At 34.8% G+C, this 20,129-nt stretch overlaps 1 non-coding gene across 1 annotated transcript; it reads right to left on the bottom strand.

The window, feature by feature from the left end:
• Positions 1-12,113: 12,113 nt before the first annotated feature.
• LOC139881732 (small nucleolar RNA R71) lies at positions 12,114-12,223 on the bottom strand. The gene has a single exon (XR_011771747.1). It is a non-coding gene; the product is annotated as a small nucleolar RNA R71 (small nucleolar RNA).
• Between the last annotated feature and the right edge of the window lie 7,906 nt (positions 12,224-20,129).

The raw sequence follows: 20,129 nt of genomic DNA, 5'->3' as shown, positions 1-20,129 counted from the left end.
ACTAATAAATCCTTTCACTTTTGATAGATTAGCAATACAATTACCTTCGTCATCATCAAAATCTAATTTGATCTCTACAACATCATATTTATACGGGCTTCGTGTTTTTCTGGGTGGACAAACATAGCCAAAAACTCTCATTCATTTCGTTATACGAGGTCAACATTTCAACCTATACCTCTACTGAATTGAGCAAGATGAGAGAATATCAATCAATAATCAATCTCGCGATTGTCTTTCGCATCGCCATACTTACTACATGCAACTGGCAAACCCTCTTGAGCAGTACGACACTTTAGCCAATTGATCTGGAGCTTGAATCTTGTGGATGCTCTACCCTTCACTAGTGCGTATGGTCTCGACATCACATCCAAACTATCGTATGCGGCCCACACTTGGTTCAAAGGAAAATAGTCTTCTAATATATCCTCGTCAATATGATATTCTAACTCGGGACAGCAGTAGTCACAACAAAAATTTTGAGGGAAATTTGGAATCATTATGATCTTACGTAGTTCCCCTATCCATATCACCACCATTTTCTTCTATCTCAACATTTCTGCTTCTCTTTATTACATGGATTAGGCAGATTTTCAACTTCTTTGAGCTTTCATACATCAGGTTTGGTTGATATTCCTCCATCCCCCATCTTGTGCCTGAAATATTTCACCATTTTCTTCTATCTCATCATTTCTGCTTCATATTTTGTCCATCCCTCTTATTTAATCCTAATTAAGGGCATAAGCCGAGGGTTAGAAGACACTTATGAATAATTATGGGTATTGGGCAGCAAACTAGGAATTGACAAGTAGGAATTTACAATAGTCACACATAGAGGGGAGAAAACGTGGATTAGTATTATCCTAGATTCTTTATCATTAATAGTTTCATTTCATATAACTGCTTTGCTATTTAATTTCTTTAGTTTAATTATAACTCTCATAACTAGATTCTGTTTAAACAATTGCTGAATTTCGATAGCTAGTACTTGGTTTATATTCTTCACGATTCCCGGAGATTGATAACCAGACTTCACAGTCCCTTTACTACTTGTTGACACACGTGGACTTGCGTGTAAGTGATTTTAGCCCAACAAGCTGAAAAAGGAACAAAAATTATGTTGAGAAATCAAATCAAGAATCAAATCATTTAAGAAGGAAACATAATCACATCATTTACTTTCTCGTTAGCTTTTGAATTGTTTTGCGTTTGAATCTATACTTGTGTCAAACCAATCTACAACGTTTATATGCTCCAACAGTTCAACCTAGATCAAATCATTACCAAGAAATGTTCTTCCACATTTATGATAAAGCAATACTGATCGAATCAAATATTTGACTCTGGATTGTTTCTGCAAGGAACAACACTCGCTGTAACAATTGAATCGGTTGCTACTTATCCTAGAGTTAGTGCCATTATTTGAATCAACACAAACACTTATTTCATTATCTTTAGATTATTTGAAGACATAAATCACATATATCAATATCCGTGAGACTTATTACTAGAACGTCAGCCTTGTTGATTCCGTTTAACTCCAATATAGTTATAATTGATCTATCTTCAAAGTCTTAAGCACAAACTTACGTATCTAAAAGAGACGTTCATCACAAACAGTTTATCTCACAATCACATCATCAGATATCTAGATCACTAGATCTATAGATTCACATATTGCTTACTCTTGCTGACATATCTGGTTCATTATCAAAAATACTAAATCAGATCTGATACACTGGAGTATCAACTAAAATGAATCAGTGCAGACTACACTAGTTAAGTATCAGCTCAACTGAACTAGCCTGCCATCATTCAACACTAAGTCTCAGTTTCTACCGTCATCTAGAGGGGAGAGTTAGGCGACATCAATTTACTAGACTAAGGTGCACCAGCAGATTGTAGACTACGCTTTGAAAGTTCTAGTTCAGTTCTTACTGAACTGTCTCTTTATAGTTTATTGCACTTAGTTTATCTTTTGGTTGTAAACGAGTTTGTTAGTACTAGTCCAGTAGCATGTACTTGTTTATTATCTTTAATAATTTATTGTATTCTGAATCAATTTATTAGATCTCTAGTTATAAACTTTGTTAATTCATATCATACTACTTTATTACATTTATTGTGTCTAGGATTATCTTTAGATTGATAACTGTAATATGTTTAGTTAGTACTGATTAATTATCCACTACTATTTAGTATCTAACTTAAGAATAGATTCTTAAATCTGTGTTTAGTTTATTCTTAACTAGATCATTTGTAAATCTGATTAATCACTTTGTTAAAAAAGAAATTATATTTAGGTGATTATTAGATTCGGTTTTCAATTGTATCTCGTTGAGTTGTCATATTAGGTGACATAGTCGAAAAGAGTAAGGGCTATCAAATTTGATCCAAAGATCACTGCCATCGAAGAATCTAGTGATATAAGCACACTTCCTTAAACAAAACTCAAAGGAAATCTTATGGCATTTGAATTGAAGAACAAAGAGAAAGCTAAAAGAAGACAAGGAGACAAAAATCTTGTATCTGTTTCTGAAGCATCCACTTCAAAAGGTACATAATTACACAATTTGTCAGATGAAGTCATTAAGGAGTACCTTAGCATAAAGAATTTTGATCGAGAATTAAGAAAGAGGAACCACAGGTACAAGAATCCCAAGAAATTCAGAAATAAAAAGGAAGAAAATTCATCTAGTTCTTCTAAATCCAATATCATGAATGTAAAGGATACGGTGATCTAAGATTTGAATTTGCAAATACTTTCAAAAAGAATAACAAAAATAGATCGTACAAAGCATGTCGGACTGATGATAGTAGTAATGACTTTTTATCATCATCATCAGAAGAAAATCAAACATAATGTTGCTACATTGGACTATAAAAGAACCAAACTAAACATTACATCAAGAAAGAGAAGACATTGCAAGCAAGCACTAGGCAAGATAACACAAAGGAATGCAACAATGACTTGAGCAGATCCTACTCAACAAATAAAGATTTCAAGAAAGAAGAAGACGATAAAGAAGTCACAAGTGCTGAAGAAGGAGACAATTCACGAAACAATAAAGAACTTAAGAAGAACATCAGGTATTCAACTTCATTTCTTTCTCAAAGCTCAGTAGATACTCAAAAAGAATCTAAACCAATAAAAATTAAATATTGCAATTTTGAAATTCTTTGAAATTTCTCTTTTGCAAATAAATTCTATAAACAATGATGTACTTAAGAACTTGAATATCTAGAACATCCTTATTGTTTTTGTGATAATGGTGAAATAAAAAATAAAAAGGATGTTTAACTTGAAAAGAAAATAAAAACATTAGTGTAAATTGAGTAAAAAAGAAAAATAACTGCTGAAGTACAAAGAACAAATTAGGAAGACTCAAGAAACATTCTCTAGTTCTAATGTTTAAATGCTAAATGAAGGAAGATCTTATGCAAGAAGGAGAGCTAGTCAATAAAGTGATGAAGCTCTTATCATGGAGAAGAAAAGGCAAGTAGTTTCCTATCATTGTGGGATTCCTAGACATATTCGATCACACTGCCATAAGTTGAAGGATCAATGTAAGCAAAAAGGAGAACAATGGAGGCCTCGACAGACACCTTGTCTAATAATTGACCTAACAAATGAGAAGAGGACGAAGACTGAAGGCACTCTTGGAAATGGGAGATATTATAAAGGTAAATCACGCTAAACATTGAGTACCCCCCAACAAGAATTCATCTGAATAAGGTGTGGATTCAAAAGGAACACATTAGCAATCGTAAAACAAATGATCAGTGAGAAGTTACTAGTATAAAACTTCTAGCAACTAGAAAAGAAACAATTCATGTACTTAGCAAGAGGACATCAACTAGAAGGGAGGATAAAAGGTGAACATAACAATCATCAAAAGGATTTGAAAAATGCATTGTGTACCCATGTCCACCGAAATAAGATACGGATCCAAAAGATCCTATTTTCCACTACTTTTTTTCAAAATGCTCCAAAGAATCAACAAGAAGAAGAAGGGAAAATGAATTCAGAAGAAACTTGATCAATTCTGGTTTAGAGAGTACAGATCAAGTGAATAAAATCAATACTGTCACGAAGGAAAGTAAGAACTCAAGCTTATCAAATGAAGATCAATCATGCATAAATAACTCCAGTGATTTGTCATACGCAAAGATGGATGAATCAAAAGGGCACTCATGTATGAAGTGTCGAAGTATGAGCATAAAGGAGGTGCGACAACTTATAAGACTAAGCAGGGAAAATCTACATTTTTAAGAAATCTCTTTGTATTTGTTGGTGTAACATATATCTATGTATTCATGAGGTAGATATGTATAAACAGTTTATGTACATATAAAATATTATTATTATATATTTATAATATTTGTAAGAATAAATGAAAATAAAAAATATAATAATAATCATAAAAATATATGATATGACTGAGGAAAGCATGGATATAATAATGTGATTTAAACTTTAAGAAAGCATTCATAGTCTCTACAGTAAGAACTCTACCAAAAGGTTCTGGAGACTTTAAGTCTTAAATGATGTGATAACATGCATTGGAAAGGTGCGTAGAAGACAATGGGCTATAAAGAGATTGATTGGTTGTATCCTTATCAACAAGTTACAACCTCTTTTCAGGAGCGCATCCACAGAAACTCCAAAATTAAGTGTGCTTGGCCTGGAGTAGTTCTAGGGTGGGTGACCATCTGGGAAGTTTTCCGAAATTTGCCTGAGAGCGTGCAAGTGAGGACAAAGCATGCTGGAAAGATGAGTGTTAGCCTGTAGAGACATGCGTCAACCCTGTGGCGAAACCATGCCGCCGGTGCCAGTGAGCGTGATAAACGGCCAGCGGGCTGGGGCGGGGCCGGGTCGTTACACATGACCAGTGAAAACTTAACATTCCTCAAAGAATTATAAGAAGAAAATCAACAGTTGACGGAGGAACTAGAAGCAACATATGAAGTGATCGACAAGAAGATGAAATATTCACGCTATATGGACAAGTTAATGAGCTTTCACTACGTAAAAGTAAACTTATAGGTGAACTAGCCCAAGTCATTCATCAAAGAAAGAGATGCTAACAAGTACCGATAATACAAGGATGTAATGATGAAGTTAGAGAAAGTTAGAGAGTCAAAATTCCTACGCAAGGCTGCTGAACGAATGGTACTGATAGACATTTAAGATGAAGAATCGAAGAAATCATGGGACGTTTGGTGTGACAAGGACACCGACAATTAAGAAGTATGAATCAAACGAGTAGATTAAAAAAAATGTGAAAGCTTATTAAAAAAAAAGGAAAAAGAATTTCATATTTAAATTACAATAGATTGTAAAAAAATTTAAAAAAATTAGTCAGTGTTACAAAAAGTGAAGAAAAATATGTCGTACGACGTTGATTTGCTACTCTCGACATGGAACGACCAAGAATAAACTTTGGTACGACATCGGTACAGATGGAAAGCGAGTCATTCATATTACTGATAGTACTCTAGAGAAACAAACTTCTTACCGTCCGTAAGAGACGACCATTTAATGGAATATATTCTAGTCCACCAATTCATTGACCTCCACCTACGGGCACTTATGAAGGAAATTTTGTCGCAATGACTGTGATCGAGACTCATGTCCCAATACTCAAATCTATCAACAAAGAACCTTTCAAGCTCAACTGAATGTACTTGTTCATAAATTGAGGGGAACTCAATTTTCTACAAGATTTTGTTGATTTTGTTTTATAAATTCTCAAACTTTGGCTCTTTTAGCCAAAAAGGGGAGAAAAATTTTAAAATGGGAGTTTTATACTACTTTGCGAAACAAGAAGTTTCGGGTTATGTTTTTATCAAAAAGTGCCAAAGGGGAAGATTGTGAATGCATGCTATATCAAAGAATTATATGACTTGTTTATAGACATTTATGTTGTCACTTTTTGACCATATGATTAAATAAAAACCATGGAATAAACATTAAGCCGGTATAAAAAATAATATATAAAGGCTTATCAAGAAGAAAGTTTCACTCATCAAAGAAGGCTTCATTTGGATTGCCACGGTGGGCAAATTAGCGAACAAGATTTAAGTCACGACGATTACCAAGAAAGCATGATCAATAGCTGGCAATAAAACATCAAGGAGTGAAAGATCATGATCACATGGAAAATTTGGAAGATATTCAAAGAGCAGAGATACTTTCTGGACAAATAAGGACATGATACATAAAAGGAAACAAAAAAAAAAAAGATATTAAAATCAGATTTTGTATCATCTGATTTAGAAAATACATACCTGCGTCTCAAGTATCTAGGTGAAAAAGGAAACAAAAGTTCTAGTGAGAAATCAAATCAAGAATCAAATCAGTTTAGACAGAATAAGAAACATAATCACATTATGTTACTTCTAGGTCAAACATCTCTACATCATCAAATATAAACGGAAATAAGATCACGTAAATGGAAACTAAATTTGATTCTATTCATCCGAGACGAAGAAAAACAGACGTACAGCTGAAACAAATATCAAATATGAAATTGAATATCCGAATCATACTATCAAAGTCAATCAGAAACAGATTAAGACAGATAATACTTTTGAGTGCCGTGCAAGGCAAGACTCATTTATAAATGGAGGCTGACTTCCTGTAGAAGAATTTGCATAAATATCATTTGGTGAGAGGCATATAAGAGAGGAAGAGATTCTCCACTCGGACCTCTGTTTGTTGTCATAGGTTCATCAACTCTCAAGGTTGTGATAGATGAATCGAGAGTACTAGCTGGTCTGGCTAAGTAGGATAGGAGTACTATAATAGGTTGTGTCATCTAGGTCTAGCATTACTAAGAGATTATCAAGTTACTAAAAGTAGTTGAGCGTACAGTTTGTGTACACCTCCTAGGTAATTTTGGAGGTAATCTCCCATAATTGTAAGAACTCCTATTTGGTTTAAATTACCTACAGAAGTAAGTGTTCATTAACACACTGAACTACGAAATTAATAAAGAGCAAAGCTTTTGCAAATGAAATATCTCGTGTTTACTTTCTCATTATCGTTTGAATTCTTTTTTGTTTGAATCTATATTTGTGTCAAAACAATCTACAATGTTTATATGCTCCAACAGTTCAACATACAGAGATCAAACCATTAGCAAGAATTGTTCTTCCAAAATTACGATAAAGCAATGGTGATTGAATCTAATATTCGACTCAAGATTGTTTCTGCTAGCAACAACACTCGATGTAACAACTAAATCGGTTGTTACTCGTCCCAGAGTTAGTGCCATTATCTGAATCAGCACAAACGCTCACTTCATTATCTTTACATTGATTTGAAGTCATAAATCATAAATCTCAATATCTGTGAGGCTTATTACTAGTACGTCAGCCTTGTTGATTCAATTTAACTCCAATATAGTTATAATTGATCTATCCTCAAAGTCTCAAGCACAAACTAACGTATCTTAACGAGATGTTCATTACAAACAGTTTATCTGACTATCAGTTCATCATATCTCTAGATCACCAGATCTATAGATTCACATATTGCTAACTGTTGCTGACGTATTTAGTGTAGTATCAATGCAACTGAATTAGTTCCGATATAATGGAGTATCAGCTAAACTGAATTAGTCAAGACTATACTAGTTTAGTATCAGCTTAACTAAACTAGCCCACCATCATTCCAACACTAAGTCTCTGTTTCCACCGTCATCTAGAGGAGAGACTTAGGCTACATCAGTTTGCGAGACTAAGGTGCACCAGCATATTGTAGACTAAGCTTTGTAAGTTCTCGTTCAGTTCTTACTGAACTATCTCTTTATAGTTTATTGCACTTAGTTTATCTATAGGTTGTAAACTAGTTTTTTAGTACTGGTCCAGTTACTACTGACCAAGTACTTGTTTATTATATTTCATAGTTTATTGTACTCTAAATCAATTCATTATATCTCTAGTTATAAACTGTGTTAGTTCATACCGTTTTGTTTTAATACAGTCATTGTGTGCAAGATTATCTTTAGATTGATAACTGTAATCTGCTTAGTTAGTACTGGTTAATTATCTACTATTGTTTAATATTTCACTTAAGAATAGGTTTTTAGATCTGTGTTTATTTCATTCTTAAGTAGATCATTTGTAAATCTGATTAATTATTTTGTTAAAAAGGAAATTATATTTAAGTGATTATTAGATTAGGTTTTTGTTGTATTTCGTTGAGTTGTCACATTAGGTGTCTTAGCCGAAAAGAGTTAGGGCTATCAAATTTCACTTATCTTCTTTGTCTTTGCAAGTAACCTAGGTAAGGATGCATGATCAAGTTCAATTATATCCCTGTTTTCATTTAATATGTGAAAATAGTGTACTTGATGAGAAAATTTATACATCTCCGAAGATGATATAGTCTCATATCTGCCACTGTGCTCATTAGGATTAACAAACCCTTCTAATTTGACAGATAAGCAATACTATTACCTTCGTCATAATCAAAATCTAATTTGATCTCCACAACTTCATATTTATACGGGGGTTTGTGTTGTTTTGGGTGGACAAACATAGCCCAAATCTCTCCTTCATTTTAATATATGAGGTAATCATTTCTACCTAACCTTAACCAACTGATATGGAGCTTGAACCCTGTGGATGCTTTACCCTTCACTAGTACGTATGATCTTAGCATCACATCCATACTATCGTATGCTGCCATTTCTTTGTTCTCACGAAATAGTCTTCTCTTATGTCCTTCTTAGAATCATGAAATTCAGAGTCGGGAAAGTGGTAATCACAACAAGAGTCTGGGGGAAATATGGAATCATTATGGTCTAACACTATTTCCCTAGCAATATCACTACCATTTTCTTTTATCTCATCATTTTTGCTTCTCTTTTTGCATGCATTATCTAGATATTCAACTTCTTTTGGCTTTCCCATATCAGGTTTGGCTGATATTCCTCCAACACCCTCATCTTTGTGCCTGAATTATTCCACTATTTTCTTCGATCTCATCATTTTCGCTTGATATTCCTCCATCCCCCTTATCTTGTGCCTAAAGTATTCCATCACAGCGATTACAAGACGTTCCCTTGAACTAGCTCGTCATACAAAGGAGGTGCCAGAGTTTGTAGAATTACACTTGATTTGATTTTTTAGAGGAACTTCGGATGTCAGATTTAGGCAGAGCTTTAGAGTCTTTAGGTTGATCAATTTAAATCCCTAGGTATCAATACCAACTAGCAAGCTCTATAAGATTTCCACGTTAACCATAATCCCACTTCTTAAACCCTAAGCTGACCGCAAATTAGAATTCTAAAAGTTACAGAGAAGCAAAATAAGAAAGACATGTACAAAACATCATCTACGCTCAAGAAGAGAAATTTATGATTTGCGACAAAAAGACCTGACTCTAGAATTTATTTAGTACTGATTGGAGTCCTGGACCAGTTTGGGTAGGTGAGATTTAGAGAGATCTGCTCCTCGAGACATTCGGTCATCAGAGATAGAGAAGGTAGAGGGAGAGACGATGGACGGGAAGAAATGATTGATTTGCTATTCATGTCAATGAAGAAGAAGGATGGCATGAAGAATGATTTTGTACGATGAAAGGAAGAAAGAAGACGATAGTGTACTTTAGTTTGTTTCAATTGTCTGTATAAGAGTTTCGTCAAATACGAAAATTATTATTGACTAGTGTCATGCTTGCATCTTATCCAAAACTGAGAATCAAATTTTTTTTTTCATCATCATCCAAAAATGCAGAGTTACATTGTCTGTAATCTCTTACTCTGAGCCACATTTGTTTGACATCATTGGTCCACAATTATATTATAGTAATGTGAAAAATCCAGTGAAACCAACGAAATTATAAGCGTCATCACCCATTCTCTATTGACACCATTGTATCGTAAACTAGCTATGTAAGTTTTGGTTTAGTTCCCACTGAATCATCTCATTATTGTTTACTGCACTTAGTCACTTTGTTAGGTTGAAAACTTTTTAGTTAGTACTGGTTCAGTTTAGTAGTGAACTATTTCATCCACTTTTTATTGAACCGAGTATTATTAATCATATTAAAAACTATTTAGTTTGTACTGATTTAGTTACCATTGTACTATTGCTTTAATGGTTGATTATCCACTGTTTGTATTAGTATCTAGGTTAAGAATAGGTTGTTTTAGATCTCTGTTTAGATTTTTCTTAAGTAGATCTGATGACGCTCAATTATGTTATCGATTCCCCATCGATTTTGCGATAAGTTTGTTTGTTCTCGGGTAAATTGATTTCATTTGTAGATTGTTTTTCTTTATTTATTAGATTTCATGCTGGTATTGCTTTTGTGTTGAAAATGCAAGAATTTAGGGTACTATTTAATTTTTTGAGGTGCTTATGGAACAAGCCAAAGAGTCACGGTCAAAAGGATAGAACTTTACGCACATGTTCTGACTTCATTATGATTTTGGGACATCATCCAGTATGAATCAGCAAATGTGTTCAACATAAAAGTTGTAGCTTGATGTCTTAACTTTCTAACATATCAAGAACGAGATCATTTAGACATTGGGAACTCAAGTTATGACAAAAAATACAAAATCTGGACGAAGGGTGCAATTCCCGATGCCGAAGGCGTGAACTAGGCGTCGAGAGACAGAGAGGGGATGCCTAAGACATCGGAATGACGCCAAGGGTGTCGGGCGGACGGAAAAAAGTGCACTTCAAGTAGGAAACCCAATTTTTAGACTTCAAAGCCTTGTAATATAAATATTAGGAATCATGTTCATTAAAATTAGACCCAAAGATGGAAGAAAATAATTCTTAGAGCACCGAAAAGCTACGACGAAGAGTCTTCCATACGATTTCTACAAATTTTAGGTTATTTTCTTGTTGTAATCATTATGTATCCATATATTGAGGGTTGTTTGATTCTCTACGTAATGAACTTAACCCCTTTTCTAGGGTTGATGAAGCATTTGCAATCAATTTTTTTGAGATTGATGTCTTTCCTATTATCGATTTCTGAATTTACTTTTGTTAAATCGTTCTTCATGCTTTGATTTGATTTAACACCAAATTAATTGAACTATTATCTTAATCAAAACCTACGAAAAGTGAGATTAAGTTTGGAACTAGTTTAACAAATAATTGATTAGACTTAAGTTTTATTTGTCGACAAAGGTAGGAATACAACTAGTTGACCAATTAACCTAGCCTAGACACGAATTGGGAATTTAATACAATTAGGATTAGTTTTTAAACATATGGGAGATATGGTCATTTAATCCAAATTAGGGGCATAAGCCAAGGGTCAGAAGACACTTATGAATATTTGTGGGTATTGGGTAGTAAAATTAGGGATCGAGAGATAGAAATTGACAGTTAATAATATATTTGAGTATTGTAAATGTGGATTCGCATGACCCTAGATATTTCATCATCCATTGTCTCAATCTTATTATTCCATGCTATTTTATGTCCTTAGTTTTAGTAATACATTAAAAAAAAGAATTGGTCTGAACAATTGTTGAATTTCAATAGCTAGTACTTGGTTTATTTTCTTTACGATTCTGTGAGATCGATAATCTCACATGCGTATAAGTTGTTTTAGCCTATCAAGTTTTTGGCGTCGTTTCCAGGGAATCGTGCACAAGGATTTGAATTGATATTAGAAGTAGAAATTCTTTACTGGATTAGACTTTTTATTTTTCTATTTTTAATTTTTGTTACATTATCTTTTTAGAACAGTGCTACGTAACGGTGTTCTTTAAGTTTTTGCAGACAAGTTCATATGGCAGGTGATGAAGAGAAACCGATAGAGGCATTCTCTATGTCTAAAATTTATAGCTTTGCCTCATGAATTGTTAGCCCTCCATTGCGGCTAACAATTTCGAAATTAAGCCGATCATATTCACAATGCTGCATAACGCAGGTATATTTGGTGGACACCCCACCAAGGATCCGAATGTTCACCTCTCTAACTTTATAGATATCTGTGGTTCCTTCAAGTGGCATGGGGTAACTGATGAAGCTCTTCGGCTGAAGTTATTCCCATTCTCCTTGAGGGAACAATTACTACATGGGATGATCTAGCCGATAAATTTCTGCATAAATTCTTTCCTCCATCTATGACTAACCGGTGGAGAAAATAGATTTTGTCGTTCTCACAGTATGCATGTGAATCTCTTTAAGAGGCTTGGGAGAGGTTCAAGGAATTGATGAGGAAGTGCCCACATCATGGGATACCAAATAAGATAATCATTTCAACCTTCTACAATGGGTTGAATTCGACTACTAAGCCTTTAGTGGATGCAACTACCAATGGTTCTTTTGTGTCCAAACCTTACACTACAGGTTATGAGCTTTTGGACACAGTGGTGGCTAACTCATGGAGCAATTAGCGAGTGGTTCCAAAAAAAGTTGCAGGGGTTATAGAAGTAGATCCATAACAGCTTTTACTGCACAGATGATGCTACTGGCCAAACACGTCCATACCTTGAGCCAGGGACTGGTACCTTGAAAACTAACAAAGAGAAAGATGTGTTGCAGGAACAAGAGAATCTTGAAAAGGAGTTGGACGAATTGGTGCAATATGAGAAAGAAAAAGTTGTTGAACGACCGATCAGGCAGGCTGTGCCACCGGTTCCATATCCGGCCAGGTTGCAGAAACCTAACGGGGATGCTAAGTTCAAGAAATTCCTCAACTTGCTTAGAAAACTCCATGTTAATATCCCCTGGTATATATTATTGCGGAAATGCTAGGGTATTATAAATTTCTAAAGAATGTGATAAGCAAGAAGAGGAAATTTCTTGATTATGAGGAAATAGCTCTAAGGGAGAATTGTTCAACCATCGTGCAAAACAAATTACTGCCTAAGCTTAAAGGTCCAGTAGTTTTGCTGTCCCATGCAAGATAGGTAATTTATCTTTCACGAGATCATTATGTGATTTAGGAGCTAGAACTAACCTTATGCCTTTGTATATGTTCAAGAAATTAGGCCTGGGCGAGTGTATATCGACTACAATAACACTACAATTAGTTGATCAGTCTATCACTCGTCTAGAGGGAATATTAGAGGATGTGTTGGTGCAGGTTGGTTCTTTAATTTTTCCTGCAAATTTTGTGGTGCTGGATTACGAGGCAGATCAATATGTCCCTCTCATTTTAGGAAGACCTTTCTTGGCAACTAATCGTGCCAGTATTGACTTAGCAGAAGGGGACATTACTTTGTGGTTGAATGATTACCATATTATCTTCAAAGTCTACAAAGCCATGCGACATCCCAAGAAGCCCGAAGAATGCTCAAAGGTTAGTGTAATTGATCATGCAGTTCAAAGTAAGTTTCTTACAACTCCCAAAAAGGAACCATCGGATGTAGAGCTTAAACCGTTACCGAAACATCTAAAATACGCTTTACAAGGCAAATCTGAGATGTTACCGGTCATTTTTCTGCAAGACTAACCCATTGTAGGAATTTAAATTGTTGAGAGTCATATGGGAGCACGAAGGAGCAATAAAAAAGCTTTAAAGGGATTTAGGTACAGCTGGGATGAAACAACTCCTTCAACATACTAAGATGGAGGAGTATGTGATCAATCGAAAGGGAATGCCAAGACCTACAAGGATTTCAGAAAATTTGAGACCTCAATCACTCAGCTGAATGATCTTCCAAACCCGTCGAGATGTAAGTGAAATTTGATAGCCCTAAGTCTTTTCGACCAAGTCACCAAATGAGGTTGTCATCCCCATTCCCTCTTCATTCTCTCGACCATATTCATCAAGATGGAGAAATGAATCATTTGACAAGTCTCTTGCCATTTAAGGAACCATTCAGCTCTAAGGAAGACTTACAAGGTTCAAATTAGCTCAAGATTAATCACAAGGAGGAGAATCAACTCACGATGCTCCAGTTCAGCTCAAATGAAGATTTTAAAGAAAACAAAAAGAAAACAGATTTCATTAAGCATCATTATTGCCCCCATGTTTGTTCAAAGGGAAACCTCAAATTTAGCTCAACATAAGCTCAAACAGCTCATTTCAGTTCCCGTTAGCTATTTTGAAGAGAAACAGAAAAACAACATTTCCAAGATTATGACACATTTATTGAAGAATTTTAAAGACAACATCAATGATCCCGCTAGCTCCATTCAGCCGGCCACATTGAAGAACAGCTAAGTTAATGCTTGTTCATGCATCGTGTATTTACACCAAGATCATGTTCCTCCAAGTTCATGAACTGAATTTAATGCAAGTACATGCTCCTCCAAGTTCATGTAGAAGAATTAATGCAAGTTATTGTCTCTCATTCATTACAAGTGCATGGATCATCCCAATCCATATTTTGCCTTCATTATTCATTGTATTTTCATTTTCAAGAAGTATTTTCTTTTATTAAGTGATTCTATGTATTACGAATTCATGTATTTAGCTTCTATAGGTTCCTTTCATCCTCCTTTGTCTAGATTAGTGAAAGGTCTCCTAGAAACTCTAAGTATGCATGTATTGGCCGAATTGTAGGTCTTGCCAAGCCTATAAATATGCGTTTTGTGTTTGAGTAAAATTATAATATCATTTGAAAGAAAAACCTTATGTTGTTATTTTATTTTCGAGTTTATTTCCAAGTTGTGAGATTTCTGAAACTCTCAAAATTCTTTGTTTAACTTATTCATTGATTTGAGTCTAAGTTATTCAAATCTATTCAACTATTCTAGTTCAACAGTTTGAGTTCTAGATAGTTACATTATTTCCACCAAAAATATCCTTAGTCTAAAAGCTAGGAAACATTCGGTACCACCACAAAAAAAACCCCAAAAACACAAAAATATACTTCCACCCATTTCTCTTCTCGTCCCTCTCGGTTCCTACTGGATTACTCAGTGTTTCCGCCACCTAGTTTTCCACCAGTTCGTATCAGAACCACACTCTCTTGGGTGTGCTTTCATGTTAAAAAAAAGATGGAGTCTTCTATTTAGAGAGAGATGGAGTACTACTTCGGAACCAATATCTTTAACGTGTATGACATGGCATAATACCTCATGGCTAGGTGCCAAACCATGGAGGATTTTGAAGTTGATGAAACTCCGAAGGTGGAAGAAGCCAAAAATGAAGAGCCTCTCAAACTTGATGTATCTCTTTTTATTGAAGAATGTACCAAGTATGATCCCTCAATCGATTCAAGAATCCTACCAAAGATTGATGAAGAGCCTTTGCCTTTTCTTCCTCCATTTGAAGATGTCATTCATCATGAGATCATTAAAGAAGAAGGTTCTATTCCCTTTAAATCTACGTCCTTATATGTTGATCCTTATGACCTTCCTCCAAAGCAATCTTCTCAAAAGCTCCTAATGGAGTCCATCATGTCCAACGATCATGTGGAAACCATTTGGTGTGATTTGGATGAAGCCTATGATGAGAAAAGGAAAATTTAGGGTAATGATACATGGAGGCGTCCCAAACGAAATCCAACCTAGGAGGAAAGAACTTAAAGATTTATCTGATGATTGGTGGTGAAAAAAGAAAAGGAAGACCTGGGAGGTATATCAAGATTTCACTTTTAATACCGTTGCCTATGTCAATAAATTTTTTTAATTGTTTATCTTGTTTCACAATAGGAATGGTTGTTTGGATTCTGTTTATTGTAATGCTTATGTTGTGGGAGTATATGTTGTTCATGCTCTCAAAATGGTTATGGAAGAAGATGTCTTTGTGACTATATATGATCCATGAATTGGCGGTATTTATTTTTTTGTTTTACAAGAAACCACAAATTTTGTTCGGCATCTCCTCACAGTTTTGTCGACCATCTTTGTCTCGTTCGTTCATCCCTGGTTCGACATGGAAAAATGTGTACTTTGACTCATTTGAAAGAGGACACCGAGAGCTACAAGTTATGGACAAGTTTGATCCATTTTCAATATGAAGAACGCCTGAAGAAGTCAATGCAAGGAGGCTGTATTTCCTACTGGAAAGTTGCCCTTATGAAAGAATGTGATTTGCCTTTTATTGATGCTATCTTTCTCGATGTTTTTGATCCTGGTATTTTTAAAGGTGGTGTTTTAATGGCTCTTATTGATGATGTTCGGATTAGCATTTCCTTGGGAACTATTCATCTTGTTCATAAACAAGTTTGGAAAAAAATAGAGAAAGCTGCTAGTATTCTTCTCCCGTTGACTGTTTTTGCAACAGCCATAGTTTTCGTGTTAGTGATCAGAAAATTGTGTTCTTGGTCTCGAAAGAAAGGGAACATCCCGAGCTATAATTTGAGTACTACTTTGGTACCATTTGGGTCTTTTAAGAATCCTAAAGGGAGCTTACAATCCGACGTTATGTTTCTGCTAAGAACCAGTTTCTACCATTATTCATTTTTTCGAGAAAGGGAGTCAAAGAAAGACCGTGAAGTGCTTCTGAGGCCTTGTCTCCATAGAACACTCTTCTAACTTGAAGCTCACTCTAATTATGGAGAATCTCTTATCCCGAATTCAGAAACAATTAACGGCCAAAGTCTCGAGAATGATTAAAGCTCTAAAGGAGGGGAGAATGATGGAGGACCATCCCATTCCCTCTTCATTCTCTCGACCATATTCATCAAGATGGAGAAATTTGACAAGTCTCTTTCCATTTAAGGAACCATTCAGCTCCAAGGAAGACTTACAAGGTTCAAATCAGCTCAAGATTAATCAAAAGGAGGAGAATCAGCTCACGATGCTCCAAATCAGCTCAAATGAAGATTTTGAAGAAAATAAGAAGAAAACAGATTTTCATGTTTGGACATCATTATTGCCCTCCATTTATGTTCAAAGGGAAACCTCAAAATCAGCTCAACAGAAGCTCAAACAACTCATTTCAGCTACCATTAGCTATGTTGAAGAAAAAGAGAAAAACAAAATTTCAAGATTATGACACATTTATTGAAGAATTTTCAACACAACATCAATGATCCCTCTAGCTCCATTCAGCTGGCCACATTGAAGAATAGCCAAGTTAATGCTTATTCATGCACCTTGCATTTACTCCAAGTTCATGAACCGAATTTTACATGCAAGTACATGCTCCTCCAAGTTCATGTACAAGAATTTATGCAAGTTCATTTCTCTCATTCATTACAAGTTCAGGGATCATCCCAATCCGAATTCTGCCTTCATTATTCATTGCATTTTCATTTTCAAGAATTTATTTTCTTTTATTAAGTATTTCTATTCATTTTGAATTCACGTATTTAGCTTCTCGAGGTTCCTTTCATCCCCCTTTGTCTAGATAAAAGAAAGGTCTCCTAAAAACTCTAAGTATGCATGTATTGGCAGAATTGTAGGTCTTGCCAAGCCTATAAATATGTGTTTTGTGTTTGAATAAACTTAGAATATCATTTGAAATAAAAACCTTGTGTTATTATTTTATTTTTGAGTTTATTTCCAAGTTGTGAGATTTCTGAAACTCTCAAATTCTTTGTTTAACTTATACATCGGTTTGAGTATAAGTTATTCTTATCTATCCGACTATTCTAGTTCAACAGTTTGAGTTCTAGATATTTATTTTATTTCCACCGAAAATAACCTTAGTCTAAAAACTAGGAAACATTCGGTACCGCCACAAAAAACCCCAAAAACAAAAAAAAAAAATACTTCCACTCATTTCTCTTCTCGTCGCTCTCGGTTCCTACTGGATTACTAGGTGTTTCTGCCACCTAGTTTTCCCTCACCTAATGTGATAACTTAACCAGATACAACTCAAACCTAATCTAACAATCACTTATACATTATCTCTATTTTATCGAAGTGATTGATTAAATGCATATAAGATCTACTCAAGAATAATCTAAACATAATTAAGATATTCCTTTTCTTAAGCTAGATGTTAAACAATAGCGGCTAATTAACCAGTATTAACTTAAATAGATTACATTTAACAACTTGAATGGAATTCTAAAAATAATAATTGTAAAGCAGTAGTACGGTATGAACTAACACATTTTATAACTAATAATATAAAGATAACTCAGAGTACACTAAACTGTGAAAGATAAACAAGTACTTGGTCAGTAACAACCAGACCAGTACCTACAATCATCTTACAACCTACAGATAAACTAAGTGTAGTAAACATTGAAAAGATAGTATAGTAGGCACTGAACCAAAACTTACAAAGATCGCATATGCTCCTTCTGATGCACCTTAGTCGTGTAAATTTATGAACCCTAAGTCTCTCTGGTGGATGTCGATAGAAACATGACTTAGTGTGATACGATGCCAGACTAGTTCGATTAAGTTGATACTAGACTAGTGTCATCTCTCCTGGTCTGATTCAGTTGAGTTGATATTCAACCAGAGTTTTCAGATTTGACTTAGTTAAGTTGATACTAAATCAGATATTTCAGCAATTGTGAATATGTTAATCTATAGATCTAGTGATCTAAAGATCTAAAAAGCAGTTTGTACGATTAACTGTTTGTGTTGAAAGTCTCTTCAAGTTAAATGTGCTTGTGCTTGAGACTTTGAAGGAATCAGTTATAACTATTGGAGTTAAACTGATTAGATATACTGATGTGCGGATGATAAGTCTCACTATGACTGGTGTAGAGGTTTAGAGACATAAATAAATCAAACAATCAATACAGAATGAAACGTCCTGGTTTGATTTGAACGATAGATGTAACACCTCAAGGAGTAGCTACTCGACCAGTTGTTACAGTTGGCGGATACGTAAACAATCCTGAATTGAATATCAATTCAATTAGTATTGCAATAACATGATAGATGGATAGAGCAGTTCTCACTTAGAATAGTTCGAATTGTTGGAGCATATAAACATTGTATTTGTTTGGCATAAAATAGATTAAACAACTTTAAAGAATAACAAGAGATTGAACGAGAGATTTCAATGCAAAACACTTTCGCTTCCTTTATTAAATAAAATATATCGCGGTTCAGTGTATTAACTAAAACTTACGTCTGCAGGCGAATTGCGCCGGGTAGTAGTTCTTAAAATGTTGGGAGATTAATCCTCCTGAATTACCTAGGAGCTGGTCCACAAATCGTACTGCTCTACTATCCCTGTAATCCGATTATCTCCTATGTAAAGCTAGACCTAGATGACCCAACCTATTCTAGGACTCTGCCTCACTTAGTCAACACCGACGAGTACTCTCGATCTCTATTCCCAACAATTTAAACCTTGGATAACCTATGACAACAAACAGAGGCACGTGGTGGAGATAAACTTGAACACGCCCTTACAATGCTCTCTCTATTACACTGTTTGTGCAAAAACCTTCAGCTAGAAAATCGTCTTTTATTTATAGCCTTCTTCATGCCTTGGTAGTTACTTCTAGCTTTGATGGTAGAGCTGATATTATTTGATCATCTTCTTCTCCTTGTTCACGAGCTGCTCTCTTCTTTCCAATTAAATTGTATTCTTGATACTTAAGGAACTGAATCACGTTTTGTTTCCTTTTAAAGTGTTGATTCAGTTTCCTTTTCTAATATCACGAATCAGCTTTGTTTCCTTTCCTTCATCTAAAGTCTTGCCTGGAGAAGGCCTTTTAATCACGGCCTTTGATTTTTCTTTCATCACAATTGTTAAATCATCCATCTTGGCAATCCAAGTATCATTCAGTCCATTGATTCATTCCAATTTCGTCTATCCTTTTAATACCTAAAGATTGCATTTTTACACTATAGTTTTAATGTTTTCATTATTATTATCCAAGACATATAGTCAAAAGGTGACAATATAGAAGTTTATAGTCAAGCCATATAATGGCTTCATATAGGATGCATTCACAATCTACCCCTTTGACACTTTTTTGAAAAAATTGACCCAGAACTGTCTGAGTTGAATAATATTCAGAAGTTGCAAAAATATCTCCCCCTATTTGACTAAAAGCGCGAAAGAACAACCAACAAGAAATAACATTAAAAGAGTAGAATAGTCTTAGCAAACAAGAAGATTGTTTGACATGAAAATTAAAATAAAATAGCCTTAAAGAACAACCAAACACAATATCCAGCAAGACATCTCCCCCTGAATACAAGCACTTCCCCCTTAGACATCAGCTTGGAGTGGTGGCAGCTTGTCAAGTTGTTGTTTCACAGTGGCAATCATCTATCGTGCGTCACGCTCCATGCCCTGAAAATACTTGAGATGTCCATCCACA

Source organism: Rutidosis leptorrhynchoides, unplaced genomic scaffold, assembly GCF_046630445.1.
Source record: "Rutidosis leptorrhynchoides isolate AG116_Rl617_1_P2 unplaced genomic scaffold, CSIRO_AGI_Rlap_v1 contig188, whole genome shotgun sequence".
NCBI lineage: Eukaryota > Viridiplantae > Streptophyta > Magnoliopsida > Asterales > Asteraceae > Rutidosis > Rutidosis leptorrhynchoides.
The sequence above is the reverse complement of the archived record's forward strand: the minus strand, read 5'-3'. Positions and strand labels throughout refer to the sequence as shown.